Raw genomic sequence first — 15243 nt, 5'->3', positions numbered from 1 at the left:
AGTAAAATCAAAGGGAACTTACATTTTTAATTCAAAGTATCCGAAACTATTTATAATAAATAGGCCACTAACTATAAATATATGATCAACGGGATAAATAATGATTTAAAATAAATAATAAAAAAATAAACTGAAAAAAATAAATAAAGATGTGCTAAAATAACTAACGAATAATTATAGGCCTAACATTTTAATCCGTAAAAAAATTAAATATGTATAAATATTTATGTGCCTATAGGCTATTTTTTCGTTCCAATATTATAAGACAACAGATATTGATGTATTATAAATTGTGCAGGCCTGTTTTGGTTATAATGTTTATACATTTCTTTATAAATAAATTAAATATATTTCTGTTTATGGTATCTTAGTTTGAAAATAAATTTCAAATCATGAAATTAATTATCAAATTACAAACAAAATAAAAGCAAACTTAGGCTATAGGCCTTTTCGGATTAAGTAAAATAGACTTATATCCATGTTATTGTTAATTAGTTTGTATATTTTGCAGACAATATGAAATACCTTTTATTAATACAAGATAAGACATTTTAGATGGTTACGGTACATCAGAACAGTAATATCGACTTGGAATACAATGGAAGAACCAACACGGCAAAGGCCAGACAGGCTGGCGTCTGCACCTGCCTTGGTGACTCCGTACTCACTAGGACCGTCAATCTTACTTACGTAATAGCAGAAGATGGTAATTTTACTAATTTCTATTTAACGTTATTGAATGGGCCGTTTAGGGTGCACAATGGGAAGATACAAGCCGGTGACAGCATTATCACAGGTGATCCGGTAGCCACCAAATCTTGACACCTGCAAAGAGCTGCTAATTTGTCTACATAGGAATGTTGCATAGATTTCTCCCAGTCTAAATATCCAACTAAGCTTTTTAGACCAGTGTCGAGTAAACGTCCTATTATCTTCCGCTCACAAAAGCAGCAATGTAGTTTTGTTCAGAGAAACAAAAACGATCGTTGGTTTTTCTATTTTGCCTAGTTTGCACGTGTGTTTTTGTCGTGGATTATTCGCATCATTAGTAAGGTTAGTTGAATGGTAGCTTCACACGTCTTTCGCAGATCTTCAATAACCCCCTGGTAGGAACAAACTAACTATATACAGTTTGCAAACATCTTCAAAGCAAATTAAGTCTACTAGATAATAATTAACAATAATACTTTACAATTAGTAAACATCATGTGGTCTCTAAACATGAGGCCAATGCGAAGAGCTAATTGTTATAACATATTTCCCTTTTTAAAGTGCTTTTTTAATGAATGTCATTACATACTGAACATGGTGTAAATACAGATTTGGCCTATGTGAGAATATGAAATATAATTACCCGATCTTATGTTTCTGATTAACGAAAAATTAATTGAAATAACAGATATATGGTTCATAAATAACTAAAAAACTTTATTTCGATATCAACAATAACAAATCAACGTATCATAATAGTGAAAATTTTACAATGAATATAAGCAATCGAATTTTGAAAAGTTAACATGATTATAATTGTCCTACACATTTTATACTTTTAGAGTACATTTCTTTGACTTATTCAATTTCGATATTATTTTCATAATACTGTAATTATTAAAATAGGCCTATCAATTATTAAAATAGGCCTATTAATTATTGTTACTGCTATTAATAATAATTGTAATAATAAAAATATTGACGGTGATATATTATCATTAAGAACACGAATACAGAAATTGAACATTGAACAAAAAAAATACGTAGTCGACAGGATTCGAATCTGCGCGGGGGCGATCCCAATAGATTTCTAGTCTATCGCCTTAACCGCTCGGCCACGACTATTAATTGCTCCGAATTCTCATTGTTAATGGCAACATTCGTATAAATGAATATGAATATCTTAGTAAAACATTTTTAATAATCCCCATCTTTTATAAAATTATAGAATTAGTACAATTATTATTTCTTATTTTGTATTTATCATGTACTTGTAAATACATCCTTTTTAATACAACTTATTAATAATGTTAAAATAATTACTATTATCATTTATTATTAATGATATTATAATAAAACAACACTAAAGGAAATAATAACATTATAAACTAAATATTAATAACTTTATATATAGATAAACATTTTTTATCATGTATTTTTAATAATATTAGGCCTATTTGTAAATACTCTTTTAATTTTATCATTAATGCTATTATTATTATAACTATAATTATTAATGTTATTATAACATAGGCCTATAAAACCTGGTCAATGATGTTTAGTTATGTATACTGTGAAGTGATTCTTTAGTTTGAAGGGAAATTGGTTCAGATTTAAAACTCCGTTTTGCATGTCCAAGGGAAGTGTGTCCCAGATTCGAGGAAATCGAGTAAAATTTGAATAATAAAAAGAAAACTATTAGTTCGAGCCCGTTGGTGAATAAGGTTTTCTAAATTGCTAATTCGTAGCTGGGGTAATATAGACGGTTCAATGTAAATCTCCCTGTGTAGGCATTTGATGACAAATATAATAAAAATATATAATATATAATAATAATAACTTAGATAAATAAACTTAACGATTATACTCATATTAATAAAATGACGATATATCGACCATGACTACCAATATAAATATGGCCTACGTGGATAAATATTGTATACATATAATTTGATATTACATTTCACACATCAATGAAATAAAAACTATTATATCTAATTATTTCTCAAGACATTGATTATTGTTTACACCAATTCAAAAGATCAATAGGGGAAGGGGAAGCACCGACATGTCCATCTTAAAACGTTCCCACCATACTTATTCAGTCACTAGCATACACTCTATTAATCCACTATACCCAAGTGTAAATGAGTTCGATCGCATAGTAATTATTCTTTAAGTTTATAATATGAAATTATCACCGGAAATGCAGGATGAATAAATGAGTTTAATGAACGTTAACATTTACAGACACATACCCTAAAAAACACACAAACATTTATTCAAAATATTAAATTGCTCATTTAAAAAAAGAAACCTTCCTCAAAACCATAGTAATTCAACAATTACCGGCAATATTATTGTTATATATAGGCCTACCGTTATTATTGCTACTAATAATATATACTTATATAAACAACGATGAAATCATAGTATAACTATTACTAAAATACAAAAATCATTCTCAAATATTTAGAATGTTTGGATACTAATTAGGACTTAAAAAGAACAAATTTATTTTGTACCAAAATTACATAGTAAATAAAAAGTGTTCGTAGTCGGCAGGGTGTGAACCTGCACGAGAAGACCCAGTAGATCGCTAGTCTATGGTCTTAACCGCTACGCCGGCCACGAGTACCAAATTCGTCCTGCCCTTCGCTTGTTTTTCATGCTATTGTCTCCGGTAGCAATGTAACTATACAATAAAAATAGGGCCTACATGAATAAGTATGGCCTAGAGTAGGTTATCTAATTCTACATTCATATTTCAAACATCAACGAAATAAAAAAAACCAAAAAAAAAAAAAACCTGTTGCAATAACTTTCCAATCACGTCAATTTTCTATACAACAATTCAAAGAATAATATGGCCACTGATTATGTCAATTTAAAACTTTGACATCATACTTAACTTGATAGTCAACAACCGTTACTAATCTGTATACCTAAGTGTAAATGAAAAACACACACACATTTAATTAGAATATTAAATTACTATTCAAAAGAAACTTGTACTCTAATTAAATAATGGGTTAACATTTATTAATGAACCTAGTGGAATTTTAATAAAATCTTACATTTTCGATAAAGGTTTAAACTATAATTTAAATAATATTATCACTAGTATTTTTTTTTTTACAATATTATCATTATTACCAGGACTGTTATTTTTAAATGTTATTATTACTTATGACAATGAAATAATAATATATTAATATTACTGAAATATACTTACATCATTGAAGAATTTTCTTCATAAAATTTTGAAATGATTTGATATTAATAGATCATCAAAAAAAGAACCACATTATTGTAAATAGGGAAATACCGCTCATAGTAGAACAAAATAACTTCGTAGTCGGCAGGATTCGAACCTGCGCGGGGAAACCCCAATAGATTTCTAGTCTATCGCCTTAACCGCTCGGCCACGACTACCTATTGGTCTTACCTAATGCTTGTTTTTCTTGTTACTGTTACTATTTTACAGCAGTATTTCGGTATTTTGAATAAGTTGGTTCTTTTTTGATGAGTGGAGTGGAGTTGAATATCTATGCTTGCCTTCTAATCACAGGGTCCTGGTTCAATTCCTATAACAGCTTGACTTTCTCTCACGGATAAAAACAATTCACTCTCTCTCTAAGCCTCATTAAAGCTACATTCGCTGATAAAAGCATCACTTTATTTAATTCATTTAAGAGGGCCTCTGAATATCAGTCGACCTTCTAGGATACGCTGAAAGGATCACCTTCAGTAAATATGATTAAAAAAATCTTCAGCAGTAATATAAATAAAATATGCAGTAAATACTGCCTATATGGGTAAGTATAAGTTCTACAGATAAATATATTTTATACATCAACGAAAAACAAACTGGTCATTACAGGTATTCAAATAATAATATGTCACCGATGGGTGCATGTGTACGTCCCCACCGTACCTAATTAGGAGCATACACTTTATTAATCCGCATCCCAAATATATGATTTCGATCCCCATATTCTCTAAACTTATAATAGGAAATAATGAGAAAATACACTGGTAATGAATGTATACACTATTAACATTTACTGATACAAACACACACTCACACAAACATTTAATTAAGATATTAATTGCTCATTCAAAGGGAAATTTGTTCTCTAGACATCCCTAATGGTAAAATAATGGACCTAATGAAATTGTTTGTAAAATCTTACATTTCTTATAATACAGACCAAGTATGAAATTATTAGACCATAATTTGAATATTATCCTCAATATTATTTTTACAGTATAAAAAATGATTACCAGTACTATTATAATTAAATGATATTACTAAAATTAATTAATAATAATATAGGCATATTTATTAATAATATAAGCATTGTCGATGAAATAATAATATTACTGAAATATACACATCACTGAAGAAATTCAACTGGATCATTGTAAAATAATTAGAATGGGTCGATATTATTACGTCTTAAAAAGAACCAATTTATTCTGTACCGAAATACTGTACATAGTGAACAAAAAATATCGTAGTCGGCAGGATTCGAACCTGCGCGGGGAAACCCCAATAGATTTCTAGTCTATCGCCTTAACCGCTCGGCCACGACTACCAATACGTCTTTCATCCGTTTATTTTTTCATTGTATTGTCTCAGGTAGCAATATGACTATAGGACCTATGCATGGCCTATATAATTCTATGTTTCACACATCAACGAAATAACACAAAAAGAAAATTGTTCCAATAACATCTCAATCATGTGAATTGCCTATAATTGAAAGAATAATAGGCATGATGGCTAAAATTATGTCTATTTCAAACTTTCGCAGCATAACTAATTTTCTAATCGTTACTCATCCGCACCCAAGTGTAACTTCGAGTCGATCGCAAATTAATCATTTTTTAAACAAATAATAGATTATCACCAGAAATGTAGGAAAAATTAATAATAATAAAATAATAGTGAATGTGAATAATTTTAAGATTTGACTGATCGGGGCACTCATAAAGCCAGACACATTTTTTGATATGACTGTTTGAAAACAAAAGGGTATGACGAAACTTATCGAGAACGGTTAATAGAGATACAGATTTTTTTTTTAACTTTAAAAGTTAGGGGTGGGGGAGGGAGGGGAACGGTGGAAAAAAGGTTGTTGTAACCCTTTTCCGCCAGTTCTTCAATATTCAAAAATCTGTATCTCATTAACTGTTCCTGAGATGTTCGTCTTTGTGTCTTAGAAAAAAACCCGGTTGTAGGCCTACAACATAAAAAATTAATGTTGTTTCCTCCTCAGTGCGCCTAACATTCATAGTAATGTAATTGCATGATTATTAACGATCAAATAGTTTGTCGTAATCAACAAATTATAGGTCGAAATGATATTGTTGATTTAATGAGTTTTATTACCAGCTAATTAATGGTAATCCGCTTATTCTCAGTCATTGGCAATCAGCAGACGGTAGAGTCGTGCCGTTAACAACTCACTGAGGGCGGAGAGATGGAGTCGCCGGCTGACGATCGATTGATCATCGTACCACGCAGTAAGGGCCCGGCTTAACTGAATCTTTTTACGCCGGCAAAAATACTCGAACGAATTGTTTTCATTCACTTAATTAGTTGTATGGTTATTTTTTACCGTCGATGTTCGTTAAATCTCCATGCATGGTTCGATGTCAATATAGGCCTAATTATTACTGACATTTATTTTATGTGGTGGAATCACTGCTGTACATGTAGGCTTCAATTTGACATTTCGATATACAGCAAATTAATGATCTAAATATAATTAACTTCGAGTACTGTTCACAGATAAGGCGTTTTACTAACTTAGATTCTCTTTCATCGAGCTGTTTTTAATATAGTGAATTAATGTCACTTTATACATCTCTTACGCACATATTCACCATCCCACGTACAGAGGTTCTTTAATAGTTCCAACATCAAATCTTTGATTATCATACCTTATAACGGGACCATGCTATCAATACTATTATTTATTACATAAGTAGATATTAAACATAAAAACGGGGGAAAAACTATTTTGCTACCTAAACTGCTTGTAGTAGGTAGGATTTAAACTTGCGAGGGAAACCCCAATATAGATTTCTAGGCTAAAGACGACCCGCTAATACGTTGTTATTACATCAAATGTATAACAATAAAATTGATCAGGCATATGACAATAAATACTGTCTCTTATACACATCTAGATGTGTATAAGAGACAGCGCCTATATATAAAATAAAACTCGTAGAGATGGTAATAGATTTGCCTCAAAATTTATTAAGAAAATAGACGAGATCTTTCGGGCGTAACCGTTTATCAAGTAAGTGATATATATATATATATATATATAAGAATGAAAATAAGAATGAAATATTGTTTATGAAAGACCCTAATAATAATATTGTGATATAACAGATAATAATTGCAATTATATTATTTTAATATCAGTTGGTTTACTATCACTGAAATACAAAAATAAATGAAAAGAGAAGCGTAGTCGGCAGGATTCGAACCTGCGCGGGGAGACCCCAATAGATTTCTAGTCTATCGCCTTAACCGCTCGGCCACGACTACTAGCCACTATATATTTTCTTTGATAACAATCTAGTATTGATGATGCATATTATGACGTAATGATTAACTGTATGATAATTAAATAGTAATACTACCAAGCTAAAGAAATACATTACTTTATATTAACGTTACAGTTTGGTGTTCAAAGCATCATTTGTGTAGCATAACTACGCATTTTCTTATATAATTTTCAAACATTGCTAATGTTGTGTTAAACGCTATTATTTTCTGATATTACATAATTATTCGCTCATATCATGCTCTTTGTAGTAGGGTACGGTATACATAGGCGACAGAGTTCGCCCTCCAATGAAGCATGTCAATAACAATGTATTACAACAACACTTGTAACCATATCAAGTGGTTTCGTGGTGTAGTGGTTATCACGTCTGCTTTACACGCAGAAGGTCCCCGGTTCGAGCCCGGGCGGAACCTATATTTTACAACAATATTTAAATTATTATAGTATTAGCATATTTTTTTTATGGTATTAAATGTAAAGTAGGTATAAGATTTGATCAATTATATCTTTCATTTTACAACAAAGAAAAAAAAATGGGTTTTTTTTTAAACAATTTTAAAATTATAATATTAAGATATTAATATATTTCCTCCATGATATTAAACACACAGTAGGAATAAGATTAGATTAATCTTATGAACATAAAAAGCAGGCTTGTTATTGATATAATATAAATATAAGTCTAAACAACAACAACACTTGTAACCATCTCCAAGTGGTTTCGTGGTGTAGTGGTTATCACGTCTGCTTTACACGCAGAAGGTCCCCGGTTCGAGCCCGGGCGGAACCTACATTTTACAACAGTATATAAATTATAGTATTAGCATATTTCTTTTATGGTATTAAATGTAAAGTAGGTATAAGATTTGATCAATTATATATTTCATTTTACAATAAAGAAAAAAATTAAATTATTTTTAAACACTTTTTAAATGATAATATTAATATATTAATATATTTCCTCCATGATATTAAAAGCACAGTAGGACTAAGATTAGATTAATATTCCTAACATAAACAGTAGGCTTGTTATTGATATGATATAAATATAAGTCTAAACCGAATATTATTTTAGAATAGGCTAAATATTAATCAATCATTCCATTTTTCTGTCACGAACAAAGTTCAAAAATGTGTTTATCACAATCCTATTGTTCAACTTTCTCTAATTGAAACATAAGTATTCACAAACATTTCATAATCACTGCCCAATATCATATGGTGAAAATGTCTGCCCTATTTTGCATGACGTCAATGGTTTTTGTGTCCTAGCTAGAGCATGAGTACACATAAGCTACCAACTTTAACACGAGATCGTGAAGACAATCCAAATGTATAATGGATAACCATTTCCGGTCACGGTAATCATCTGAGCAAACTTTTGTTTAAGAAACGTTTAGTAAATATTGTATTCGCGCGCACAACATTGATCAAAGATTTACGTCCTATAGATTTTGGTTTGAATTTTACTAAGCATCATGCAGTGATCGTTAAACATTATTATGAGTGCTAACAGAACTTTAAGAAATTCTGAGAAACTTCCACGTGAATTAACGAGTATTATGTCCATGGTATGTACAAATCATGGCTGTATAATATTGTGCAAACAAAATGCACCATTGTTATAATCGAAAATGTCTCTATTATAGAACCATGGAGGAATAAGATTTAAAATTTATTCCTTCATGATAGAAGCCCTGAACTCTGATTCTAAACACAAAGTTTACGCCTATCACCATCAACTTATCAATTTTACCCATCATCTACTTGACATAAAACAAAATGAACTTCCTTATTTTTAATAATTTCCGATTGTAAGCTATTTTTATTGTTTTCTTACAAACCAAATCGAACAATTATAGAGGTATTATCTGTACTTTCACCTTAAGGTCGGTTGTTGAAGCCTAGATATCTACATTTCCGTGAGAATAACCTTATGTCCAATGTTTGGTTTGAATAGTATGATTTAATAATAGCCACAATAACATCATACTTAACTGCAGACTTTATCTATTTGATCTTTACTGAAATTTATTAAATTGTGATTTTTTTTTTACACTATTCTCCTATAGATTACTTACGTTCATATACACCACCGTGGACATCACTTGAAGAATTATAAAAACATCATAACATCTCTTCACTACACACCATGGCTTCTTGGTGGGACCATTGATTTGTGGCTAACGTGGATTCCTTGCGTATAGACCTAATGACAAAATACGGAGAAGCCAGGTCAACGTGTATTTTGAAAGCCAGGCTCCGAAGGAAAAACAAATTTTAATATGTTGTACAACTGATTTTTCTAAGACACTGACAAAAGTGTTGTTACAGATTTTTAAATACAGATTTTTAAATATTTAGAAACTTTGGAAATGTTATGTTGTAGAACTGATTTTTTTTTCTAAGACACAAAAAGGGTGTCAAACACCATTTTTGTGTTCAGTATTGTATCATAAATTTTGTTTTCCTCGAGCCTGGTTAATAAGACACAGATTTTTGATTAACCCTATTTAAAACCTGGGGGAAGGGGGCGTAACCACCTTTCACCAACTTTCCTACGAATTTTTAAATAACCAAAAATCTACATCTCATTAAATCACTGAGTTTAATGGAAAATATGAGAGACAATTCACCATTACAAATCATATTTATGACGCAAAAAAAGAAGACAAGAAAAGAAGAATAAGTGTGAACAAACAATATCGATGATATTTAAATAGAAATAATAACTGGATATGTTGACAATATTTCTTTCCAATCCAAATTATGTATTTTTGTAAAAATTTGCTTTCCACCCAAGAGCCACCTGTAAATCAGAGTTATGAGCATGTAATCTAAACGAAGTTACAATCCAGTCAGTATAATGTTACTGCCAGTCCCCTAGTTCCCACCAACGATTTGAAAAACAATGTCAAGAAAATAATAATTTAAAAAAAAGAATTGCTTATATCTGTATATATTTCATTTATTTATTAGATTTTATTTTAAAATTTGAACGAGGAAACTTTTCTTCATCAATTAGCAAAAGTTAAAATGATCTGTTTTCTTAGAATATACGCGTTACAAATACATTTTTGTAGTGAAGCATCTGTTAAACTTTGAAACTATTACTTTGTACTGCTTATTATTCTTTTAAAGAGCATTTTTCAAGGTTTTTGAGACTTCAATAGTTTACTTAACTGGAAGTTTATTGTATAAGATCTGTAGAAGACTTAGCATTAACAGAACTCGTGTTACCAATAAAATAATCTCAAAGTATTTAAAAATATTATTCAGTATAATTTATTGTCGCCATGGTCATCCTAAGCACTTTAGGCTGTACCTAAACACTTTAAACATTTCACCCTTCACGGTGTTACAGTGTAAGAACATCGTCTATCTGTGCAACCATACATGAATAGCCTGTTCAACGTATGTTTTTTTTTTTTTTTTTTTTTTTTGACAATGACGGAATTACATATATTAAACTTAAGAGCTTTGGAGCACTTGTACTTTTATGAATCCAAGGGAAATTCCCCATTTATTTTAGCAGATTGGGATATTTACAGTGTTTATGCCAAGATTTGCTTTACGTATATTTATATATTTTCTTTTTAAATTTACGCATGATACAAAAAATAAACTATTAAAGTGTATAAATTCCCGTTCATAATTATTTATGCAATCGCCGACGTCTTGTAAAACAATTCAATGGTTTAGAAATATACTTAAAATATTTCGGAATAATTCAATGTAGATGTTGTGTTTACAATGAAATTAAACATACTGAATACTGAACCTCAAAATGATTCAGTATGGCGCATTGACATCTTCAACGGAATAGACATTATATCTGAAGCCCCAGACTTCTGCTACAACTGACTTTAAATATCGTTTTGCAATAAATAGGCCTATCTGCATGTACACGTAGGCCTATGAGTTTTTTTATTTAGTAATTACTGTCAGTAAAACAATCATAACAATAATAATAACATAGTCATAAAATTGGACTGACCCCAGCTGAAATTAGGTTAATGAGGCAGACTACAAAACGTCAGCCACACCCAGTGGCCAAACCATCCTACATGACTTCAGACAACAAAAACGAGAGCAGACTTAACACCTTCAACGAAGGCAACCACCAGGATATGACTTTGAGTGGCCACACCACCTGTTTTTAAGGACTGTGGCTTTACAAAAAAAAAAAAAGAGTGTTTCCTTTATTCATTGTAATATATCAGCCTTATTAACGTACGGTACGCTCTCTTTTTTTTCCCTCTCATTTCTTGTTCTTAGGCATCTCCATATGTGTGTATCAAGTTACTTTACTATGAGAAACACCGCCCATTCAGCTTCTCTTGGGGTCTTCCTTAGCGGCCGCATTTTATAATTCTAGGCTTGACCATTTCCTTAGCAAGTGTCGAGGAAAATCACATTTGGAATTCAATTGTTACAATTTTGTTATTTCATATATTTAGTACGGTATATCTCTTCAAGCATAAGGCCTATATCTAGATATTTGCATATAAATCATACCCGTGTAGGCCTATTATTATTATTATTATTATAGGCTTAAGTATTGTCATAGTAGGTAGGCCTACCCTTTCCTTTAGCAAATTGGTCTTTGGTCTAACCTGTAAAGTTGAATATTAAGCCATCTTCCATTATTCGTCCTATTCGTTCCCCACTTTGAAATACAGAAAAGTAATGTTCATTAGAAATCCTATTTCGATTAATATTGTTATACTGTAAAAGCTGTGGTATACATAGTCTAGATCTGGTTATGAAATCCACACCAATGGTTCTGGTGGGTAAAGCCGACCTCCCTAAGAACTCCAAAAGTGTAGGAGTACGGTATAACATAAGGGGGTATAGTTGAATGATAGTTTAGTAGCAACTAGGTTGAAGCTAACATGATATCTTCATGATCTGGACCCATGGTGAAGATAGTTTGGATACGTTCCTATTGAACATTAATTCGGCTCATCCCACAATCAAATTCATTGCTAACAAATCCACAAGCAGTGTAGATTTTTCTGGACATCACCGTGACCATGGAAAATGGTGCACTCAAAACTGATCTCTTCCGTAAACCCACGGAAAAGCATATGTACCTGCTCCCTAGCAGCTGTGATCATCCCCCGCACTGTACAAACATTCCGTACAGCCAAGCATTGCGCATGAGACGCATTTGTTCTTCTTCAGCCATTGTTTCCCACAGCATTGTTGTTTTTCAGTATTTTGCTTTTTAATCTATATAATATTGATAAGTTACAAATGCACACATTTTTAATAAATTATACACAGGCTATTATACACAGGACATGGGTTGATCGTCATTATAGGCCTAATTGAAAAAAAAAATGATTATTTTATTTTTTTGTAAGTTTAAAAAAAATAGAATTTCGAATTCCATGGTTGTAAAATGACTTCAGTAGTCATATACGAGGAGTAGCAAACCGTATGTGTAATTAACATGACTGTATATATATATATATATTAAAAATTGAGTAAGGCCTTAATGTTTGCGCCGATTTGCCGTTCAGACGCGTGCACAACTCTGGAAGAAATATATCGTAGCCCTATTCTTTTAAATGTCTTATTATTACTGGCATATTTTGAGTTCCTACTTATGTCTATTAAAATATCTTTAAAAACAATTTTACGAATCTCAAAAATATTAGACGAGGATTTGTCACGCTTCAAAAGCAACATGAGAATTCATTATTCAAAATGAGCAACGGAGTATTCATAATATGTGGTAGGTAAGTGGAACGTACCATTTCAGTGAGTGCGGCTGATACAAACGCGTGTATGTTCACAAAATATAATGTAATAAAATACATAAACTGACTATGTTAATCATAAAAATAAGTAAATATGTGACTAATAAGGAATGTCTACAGACTACATAAATCACAAGATTTTAGCATGTATTGTATAATCTATTTGTTACCATTCTTTACCAGTGGGCACGGTAGTGTCTTACCTGCTTTAACATTATAAACAAAATCATGTTCTTAATTTAAAAAGTAATTTTAGTACAAATTTGAATTTGATTTGAAGGTCTTTCTAAAATTACAGTTAGGCGATGCAGTATTCTATATTATCCTTTAGACTATTCTGTTATGGCAATACTTACAGCATTTGGTCGACTGGGCTTCACAGAATGATTGTTTTCTGGGAGGATCCATAGGATGCGATGTAAACGACGTCCGGTCCTCCCACAGCAGGGGCAGATTTAGGGGAGCGCCCCAATACCTCACAGCCTCGCGGAAGTACCTTTCCGGGAGTGAATAATAATTAGCGTCAACAACAGTCAGTTGAAGGTTCTTGATGGTATCTTGCCGGTTGTTGACCCGAATATATGATTTACTAAAGTTTGTAAATATCGGTAACGTGGCCGAGCGGTCTGAGGTGCTGGTTTAAGGCACCAGTCATTTCGATGGCGTGGGTTCGAATCCCACCGCTGCCAATAACTTTTGAATAAATATTTTTTCCTGATAGCCTTACGTTTTTCGATCACCATCAATTTGATATTGTTATAAAATGAATTTATTGTTTATCTTACTTTTCATTTGTACAACATTTCATTTTATCAAATTGATTTCAAATTAAAACTTGGGTTCGAATCCCACCGCTGCCAATTACTTTTGAATAATTATGTATTATGTATTTCCTGATAGTCTTGGGGTTTTCAACCACCATCTGTATGAGCGTATTCTAAAATGCTGTAATTGATTATTTCACGCTTTATTTGTACATCATATTGTCTGGTCTTGCAATGCATACATTTCTTCGTGTCATTATGATTACAAAATGTAATCTTGAATGTGGGTAGCGTGGCCGCTCATCGAAATGACTGGTTTTAGGCACCAGTCATTTCGATGGCGTGGGTTCGAATCCCACCGCTGCCAGTATGTTTTGCGATAACTATTTTTATCCTGATAGGCTTTTTTTTCAATTAACATTTTAATATTAGAGAGTTCTAACTAATAATCTTGTTAGAACTACTTATTTCATTTGTACATCATATTGTATGACTTTAGAATGCCAACAAATTTTCTGTATGATATTAATTACAAAATATGCTTGTATAGGGGTAGCGTGGCCGAGCGGTCTAAGGCGCTGGTTTTAGGCACCAGTCATTTCGATGGCGTGGGTTCGAATCCCACCGCTGCCAATAATTTTTTTTGCTTTTTGCGATAAATATGTTTACCTTATACAGACTAAGTTTTTTAAATATCATCTTTATGAGTATATTCTAACTTAATTTCGTTTTTAATCTCTTTTACTTTCCATTTGTCTGGTTTCGAAATGCCTAAATTAGTCTGTATCAGATTAAAAATATATGCTGTTATTGTAATAATAAATTAGATTTGATTACAAGTTATGATACTTATAACAATAGGCCTACTCATCACTTATGCATACAATATGAGTAATTGTAAGATATTTACTGACTCTGATAACAATAAAAGTTCAGGTAAACCCATTACAGACATATAATGTAATTAGATCAACTATCGTATTTTTATCTATTTCACAAGTATTCAACGTTTTAAATGATTGAAATCACCGTATACGATGTTTATAGGCCGATGGTGAATATGACGGCAAATCCGAGAGGTCAAAAGTGGGCGACTAACAACAATTTACGCCCAGAAAATGTTGCAGGTACCAAGCGGTATATTTAAAGACATTCCAGAAGTCACGAGAGAACACTTTCATCATCACAGTTCGGCATGAAAAACTGTTCCGTTTTAATTTTAATTTTAAATTGTTTTGCATTATATGGCTGTTTGCTGTTTTATTTGTTTTTCCCATTTGCCTTTCTAACTTATATATGTATATTTATATATATATATATATATATATTTTTATATTTACATTTATATATATGCTTATATATACATATATACACACACATATATATAGGCCTATAATACACATCTAG

At 31.4% G+C, this 15243-nt stretch overlaps 6 non-coding genes across 6 annotated transcripts; 3 read left to right on the top strand and 3 right to left on the bottom strand.

The window, feature by feature from the left end:
* Positions 1 to 4064: 4064 nt before the first annotated feature.
* Trnas-aga lies at positions 4065 to 4146 on the bottom strand. The gene has a single exon. It is a non-coding gene; the product is annotated as a tRNA-Ser (tRNA).
* A 1084-nt stretch (positions 4147 to 5230) lies between these two features.
* Trnas-aga lies at positions 5231 to 5312 on the bottom strand. Its single transcript has one exon. It is a non-coding gene; the product is annotated as a tRNA-Ser (tRNA).
* Positions 5313 to 7200: 1888 nt separating this feature from the next.
* Trnas-aga lies at positions 7201 to 7282 on the bottom strand. Its single transcript has one exon. It is a non-coding gene; the product is annotated as a tRNA-Ser (tRNA).
* A 362-nt stretch (positions 7283 to 7644) lies between these two features.
* Trnav-uac lies at positions 7645 to 7717 on the top strand. Its single transcript has one exon. It is a non-coding gene; the product is annotated as a tRNA-Val (tRNA).
* Positions 7718 to 8021: 304 nt separating this feature from the next.
* Trnav-uac lies at positions 8022 to 8094 on the top strand. The gene has a single exon. It is a non-coding gene; the product is annotated as a tRNA-Val (tRNA).
* A 6293-nt stretch (positions 8095 to 14387) lies between these two features.
* On the top strand, positions 14388 to 14469 carry Trnal-uag. Its single transcript has one exon. It is a non-coding gene; the product is annotated as a tRNA-Leu (tRNA).
* The last annotated feature ends 774 nt before the right edge of the window (positions 14470 to 15243 follow it).

Source organism: Anneissia japonica, unplaced genomic scaffold (genome assembly GCF_011630105.1).
Source record: "Anneissia japonica isolate Jap-2015-1 unplaced genomic scaffold, ASM1163010v1 scaffold251325_len469956_cov165, whole genome shotgun sequence".
Classification (NCBI taxonomy): domain Eukaryota; kingdom Metazoa; phylum Echinodermata; class Crinoidea; order Comatulida; family Comatulidae; genus Anneissia; species Anneissia japonica.
Note: the sequence above shows the minus strand (reverse complement) of the source record. Positions and strands in the feature narration are given on the sequence as shown.